Below are 7381 nucleotides of genomic sequence, written 5' to 3'. Positions count from 1 at the left end.
AAATTAGACATATGATACGAACACAAACATGAACTTGTACTACGTAGTGTGTGTATGTGTGTTTTATATATATATATATATATATATATATATATATATATATATATATATATATATATATATATATATATATATATATATATATATATATATATATATATATACTCTCTGGCAATGTACATGGCTTCCTAAAAGATCACTCTACAAGTCACTGAATTGATGAGTGTCTTATAAATAAGGATTTTACCTGCAGAGCTTTCGTCGATCTCAAGGGTGCCTTTGACAGGGCCAACAAATATGTTATTATGGAGGAACTTATTCTCAAAGGTGTCAAAGGTAGATTATTAGGATGGATCAGGGACTATTTGTACAATAGAACAGCACAGGTTTGGTTTCAAGGTGCAGTCTCCTCTGAGGAAGTCTTTGAGCTTGGAACACCACAGGGTGGAGTCCTTAACCCAATGCTTTTGTTGTTGTTTTCGGTCTTCGACGATCCCACAGATCCTGTGAGCCCCCAATGCTTTTTAATGTTTTAATGGACAAAATTGTGCGCTGTTCCTTTCCGCAGGGCACCCAGGTCCTCATCTATGCTGATGACATACTCTTTCAATGTCCCACATCCAGGGTTCTCCAGTTAGCTTTGTCACAACTGGCAGCGTTGTGTGTCTAAATGGGACTATAGTGATAAATGAATGTAAAACAAAATTTCAAGCTAAAGGGAAGGTCTCTTGGCTGCCCACTGTAAACAATGTTCCCATCCCTAGAGTTCATATACACAAGTACCTGGGTGTTCAGATGAGCTTCAGGAAATCTCTTCAAGCCATCCACTATGTTCGAGACCTCTGTCTGCCATGGCTACCACCACTTCGGCTGCTAGCAAACAGGGGTCTGGGGGATGGCATTCCAGTCCTAAGAATGTTCTATATATCTGTCATACGGTCTCTTATTGATTATGCCGCCCCTGTTTTAATACAGTTTAGTGCCACCCAACTCCGTCTCCTGGAGCTTGTTCAGAATGAAGCCATGCGGATAATCTTGGAATGCCCCAGGACCGCACGGATTAAAGTCCTCAAACCTGAAATGCACCTGCCGAGTATTATGTGTAGGATACAGGAAATTACTTGTCGCACAATTAGTCGGATGCTATGCACGGGCTCTGACTCTCTAAAGGGATTACTGACCCCCCTGTATCATGATCCTCGTACTCCTACAACATCATACCTCAGGAAGATCTTGGGTGTACTGATAAGTGTAGGTGTAGCCGAGGTTTGTATTAACGTTGTTATGTCACCGCTACAACTTGCCTGGAACCCTCATCGTGTCAGTGTTGATATTCACTCACTGCATTAGCCCAAGAGGGACTAGCTCCCTCATGTGCTGCTAGACATGTTCATGACTAAATTGTCCAAGTACCCACACGTTGAGGCTATTCATGTTTATTGTGATGGGTCAGTCAATGGCAGCAGGTCTGGATGTGGGCTGTTCATCCGTGACTACATCTCTGCCAATCTCTACACTGACACTGAGGTTTTCAGGCGGCTCCCTGCAAACATGTCTTCCACTAGAGCAGAACTGTATGCTGTACTGGAGGCGCTCCATATTGTGGCGCCTCTCCATAAAAAATGGATATTTCTTTATTGACGGTCAGGCTGCACTGTATGTCTTTCAATCCACCTCCCCCATGGACTGTGATCTAGTTAATAAGTGTCTTGATCTCTTCCACTCCCTAGAAGGTGCTGGTGCCACGGTCCATTTCACCTGAATACCCTCTCATGTGGGTATCCCGCTAAATGAAAAAGCAGACTGCCTTTGCTCAGTGTGCCTTCCAAGATGAGTTAGATGACACAGTGGACCCTGTCACTGAGCACACTCTGGGTTATGTTAAGAGTAGCATTAAGGACTTTGTACAAAGTAGGATTAGTGATTAGTTGGAGCTTTGTTGCCATAGGGGCAGTAGCACTAGTCTTCACTATGCATGTGTCTCCCAGAGCTGTACTTACACCTATGGAAGACACACTGCATCACATGACAGGGTGGCAATGAGGCTCAGATTAGGCTACAAATACTTTTGGGAAGTCAGTGCTTCTCCTGGTGTGTGCTGTGTGGTATGTGCTGCACCAATGGGACACATTCTGCGTCATTATATCATAAAATGTCCTCTCATTGCTAAAATTAGGCCACAAGGTCAACATGGCTTGTATAGCCTCGTTGACCATCTCCTAGACTCAACCACTCTCAGGGATATACTCAGGGAATATCCTCAGTTTGCCCCCAGACTGTAGGATGTTTGGGTAATAAGGTGTGCAATATCTGTATTCATTTATTGAAGTACTTGTATTCTTGTTATGTATAGCTACTGTCTATATATTTCTTTATACTTTAACCTTAAGTCTTTGCCCAGGGGTTTGGGTGGCAAGGTCCATCCTCCTCCTTTGTTGTATTTAATTATTAATTCAACAATAAATGTATCAATCAATCAGAAGCTGAATAATGCACAGAGGAAGTATGCTGTGGTGGAAACGGAACTGTACGTTGAGCCTTATCTTAGCGTTGGCCTCTTCCGGCAGGGAAGGCCACGTGGACCTGTAGTGCATGTGGAGTGAGTTACAGCTAAGGTATAAGCCACCAAGGTATGTGTTTGTGCACTATAGCTAGCAATAGGATGTTTTTAGGATGTTTTGTGCAATAATTTCGCTCCTGCAAATAGAGGTTATGTGTGTGTTTGTCGATTATTTGCAATTTGTACTAATATTTTTTCAGGGTTTTAGGATTCTGTTGGTGTGTCCGCATTCTTTACACCCATATGTTTTCCATACTGTGTGTGTTTACCATTACGAGCCGTGTTGGTTATAGTTTTCTTTGTTCTTGGTTTTCCTCTCTGCACGTGGTCGGTAATATCGAGGACCACGTGGGTACGGAGAGTTGCGGGAGTGTTATCCAGGCTTATTTTTGTGTGATATTTTGTTTTTCATTTTCCGCTGTAAGTTGTAAAGTAAGCTGTGCCTCGATTAAATAAACTGTAAGTTAGTTTAATGAGTGTTTCCGTTGCCTTTGCTCCATTTAATTTTGTTTAAACTTTCTTTTATGTGTAGTTCCCTGAACCTGGAATAAATTAGATTTAGGGTGAATGAACCCGTCGAAAAGTGGGGAACGTGACAAGTCATAGAGGCACTAGAGCAATATGTGGCAGATTTCGGAATTCCACAAGGTATCACCCTGGACAACAGAGGAGAGTTCACTTCCCAAGCCTTTAAAGACTTCTGCTAACAAAACCTCATCACCTTGTACAACACAACACCTTACCACCCTCAAGGGAATGTGATCACCGAGCGACTGCATCGCACCCTTAAGTCTATCTCGGCTGCGTTATGCCAAGCACGGTCCAGATATACAAGGTCTTCCATCCGGTTGGCTTATTTTGGTCTCGGCTACGCATATACGTCATGTGAGCCCCAGTCAACGTTCGTCTGTGGCTCATGTGCTTGAATTTGAAATTTTTTTCATCCCCCTCACGGCCCCTTCTTGTGGATGCGTGAGCTTACCATTCTGCCCTGTTACTACCTATTTTGGGACCTAGAAAACTATTTAGTAAGGCCCAAATTTCAGTTATTTGTGCCTTTGTGAGGGAGAAAAAGTCAAATCAAGAAATTGCCACTAACACTGGCATAGCTCTCAGAACTTTTCAACGTTGGACCAAAATTTATCGTGAGGGAGGAAGAGACGCTTCACCACCACCTCACAAGCCTAAAGGGCGTAAGCGCAGTGTGAGTCAGAGAACTCTGAATATTATTCGAAGACAGTTTGAGGCCAACCCTCGCATACACAGCATGGAGCTTAAGGCCAGGAACCCTGCTTTGCTGGCTAAGGTGAGTGAAAGGACTATGCGGAGATATGTGAAACGTGACTTGGGATACTGGAGTTGCTGCGCAGTTTCAAAACCTTACCTCACACATGCTCACCTTACCAATAGACTTGCTTTTGTGTTTCAGCACAAAGATTGGGACTTAGATAAGTGGCGTAGAGTACTTTGGTCAGATGAGGCAAGCTTTCAGGTTACAGACAACTAGAGAAACCGTGTGTACTGCAGACCCAGTATTAAACATTACGATTCACACTATACAACACATACAGTAAAACACCCAGGTTCTTTGATGGTGTGGGGTTGTTTTTCTTACTGTGGTCCTGGAAAATTAGTGTTTTTGCCTAAGAATGTTCATATGAACCAAAATAACTACTTTGAGCTAATTCTGGATGAGTTAGATGAGTGTATGGAAAAGTGCAATGTAGATATCGTTTTGTCTTTCTTCTTGTATTATGGCAGCAACGCACAGCACAACTATTGGACATTATAATGAAAAAATAAAAATTGGTCTTAAGATGGCTTGGCGCACGGTTGCTTGGGTGCGTGTGTCACAGGCAGAGGTCAGGCCGTCAGGGTCTGACTGGCTAGCTGGGTTCCCCTGCATCACACTGACCTGGGGCCCACATGAGTCACAGACACGTGACCGTGGATGCGCGGATGAAAGATCTTGTATATCTGGACCATGATGCCAAGGTCATCTTCTGCAGTGGCTACGATTGCTGCAAAAGTGCCAGGCCACTATGAACACAGCAGTCCACACCAGTACCACCCAACAACCTTACTCTGCATTTTTCTTATGACCTGCCCCATGCATGGTGGATACTCGATTACCTACTGTAGACAGTGAGGAAAGTGATCTTGACATTGCCCGCCATGTTATTCAGGAGACTCAAGAGAAAATGACCCAAAGGTATTGGAGTGTCGCAAACAGAAAATGCAAGGAACAAAAAGGCGTTTAGTGTGGGTAAAACTAGAGATCACTGAGTCCGGGGTATGTAAGAAACTATAGGCGTTTTCAGTAGCACTTTGCAGAAGGCGAGCGGTCCAAAAAGCGTTTTCCCAAAGGCGAACGCTTTTCAGGATAAGGCGTTTTCAGTAGCACTTTGCAGAAAGCGAACTGTTCAAAAAGCGTTCGCCCAAAAGCGAACGCTTTTCAAGATACGTTCACTTGTGTTAGTTCTCAAAGTCACGTGATAGCGAACACTGACGCTGATTGGCTGTGAGACGAGTTGGCAACTTTATAAGTTATAAATCAATAAAAAATACTATTATAAGGAATATGAAGATATGATAAGTATTATCATGTAAAGGAAATAAATTTAGTAACTGTTTACTGATATTGAAATTCATAAGAATTCTCCTTGCAGTTTGAATTAAATGAAAACAGTCTTGCACTTTCGAGACATCTGGGACTACGCACTCTGGCTGGACCACGGTTCACACTTGTTCACGCTACTCATTTCAAAGCTTGTGACTCCGACTTTGACATTCAGTTACGTGAGAATCTCATAGGTTACGCATTATCTAAGCACATCAATTGTCAAGTATAAATATGATAGGATATTTCCACTGTTGCTTGATAATGACATAGGTTTATAGCAATATTGCAGAAGATTCGGGTATATTTTTTAATGGTGGTGCTCTGAAAACTTTGGGCGAACGAACACACAACATCATGGCCTCTGACCAGTGCAACAACTTGAGGGAATGCACAGCAAAAATGTCTTGGCCAATGTAACTACTGAATGACAAGCAGTCACTAGGGGTATAACGCCTTAACTGGCATATTTTGTATTAATGGATACTGGGTATATTACCTGTAATACCATAAAAAGTAGGAAAATGTGACAGGGGAAGTGATACCCAGGATCTTAAAGGCTCATTCACCTCTATTACAAAGGCGCGTTTTTTATAGTCTCAATACCGCCATAGGCGCTCACGTATTATAAAACAATTTGGTTAATCTTTATAAAAGGTCCGTATCACGTACAAACACGAAACACATATGTAGAAGGCTTGGTGAACTTGCTGTAAACAAAATTAATTAAGGCACATGCGTTTAGTTTGGCCGTAATAGCACTTGAGAGTTTGGCGAAATAGGAATTTTTCAAAGTCCAGCGACTTCAGCACCAGTCAAGAGTAAACACTGAAATTATTTTTAATTGTTTATAACAGATTTGTCGGTATAAACGGATTTGTGGGTAGCGGCATATAAGGATTTCATGGTATCTATAGAGCTAATCCCTCCAATCACGCGCTGCCACTCGAGAAGCATAACGTTATCATTGTTTAGGTTCCTCGTTAGCTTGTTATGGTACGTTAGGTTAACGCCCTAATGGAGGGGGGCGGTTCACGGGGGGGCTGCGCACCCCTCATACAGGTTAGCTTCGGTTATGATAGGTTAATATCCTAGTGTGGAGGGTCCATGGGAGGCGCAGCCCCCACGATTAGGTTACATTAAGTTAGGTTAGGTTAAGTTAGGTTAATGCCCTAGCCAAGGGGTTAAGGGGGGCTAAGTTACATTAGGTTAGGTTATGTTAGGTTAGGTTAATGTCCTAGCAGGGGTGCAGTCCAGTTAGGTTACATTAGAGGTTAGGTTACGTTAGGGTTGATTAGGTTATGCTTGGTTAGGTTAGGTTGGAAAAACTTGAAATATTATGGAAATTTTCCGTATTTTTTTATGCCCATATTGCGCTTATTTTCGCCACCAAAACCCCCGATTCCCCACAGGCCTCCAAGCTTGTTTTTGGGGGAGTGAAGGGGATGGAGGGGAAGGGAGGGACAGACTTGTTATAAAGAATTACCAACAGTTTTTTTACACTTAACAGATTTACCTGTGACGTCTGTGACAAGATGTTTTTGAACAAGGTAGACGCAGATCTGTGCTACAAAAATCATTTGGACATGTGTATTCAGCCTCTTCCGCGTGTACCAGGGCCGTCAGAAAATATTCCCTGCAGAAATTAATGTGTAATGTTTTATTTAAGCCTTGCCTTCAGTTATCCCATTCCCATAATAATATCTTTACATTACGGTGGAATGAGGCTATATATTATATATATATATATATATATATATATATATATATATATATATATATATATATATATATATATATATATATATCAGCTTGGCGTGATCCTGCGACTAAAGAGTACAATAGTTTCTCCGGCGAGCGACGAGGGAGATTCGTCTGGCAGTGTTACTATCGTTTTCAGTAGAAGCGTTCGCTTATATGAGCTTCTGGACCGTTCGCCTTCCACAAAGTGCTACTGAAAACGCCTATGTGACCATTTAAAGTGGTAAAAATGTTAAGAAACTGTGAGGGTTATATAGACCCCTTCACAGGACAGCTGTTGTAAAGAGCAGCAGAGAAAATAAAACCCTTCTACGGGGAGGAAAAATACCTCTTAAAGCCCCAAGACACTGTTTTTTTTTTGTTTTTTTTATGCAGACTTAGAAACTAAAGTGTTACCTCCTAGGGTATGTAGACCACAGCGACACTACATAGAGGAATGT

Source organism: Portunus trituberculatus, chromosome 41 (genome assembly GCF_017591435.1).
Source record: "Portunus trituberculatus isolate SZX2019 chromosome 41, ASM1759143v1, whole genome shotgun sequence".
NCBI classification, from domain to species: domain Eukaryota; kingdom Metazoa; phylum Arthropoda; class Malacostraca; order Decapoda; family Portunidae; genus Portunus; species Portunus trituberculatus.
This window is presented reverse-complemented; position numbering follows the sequence as displayed.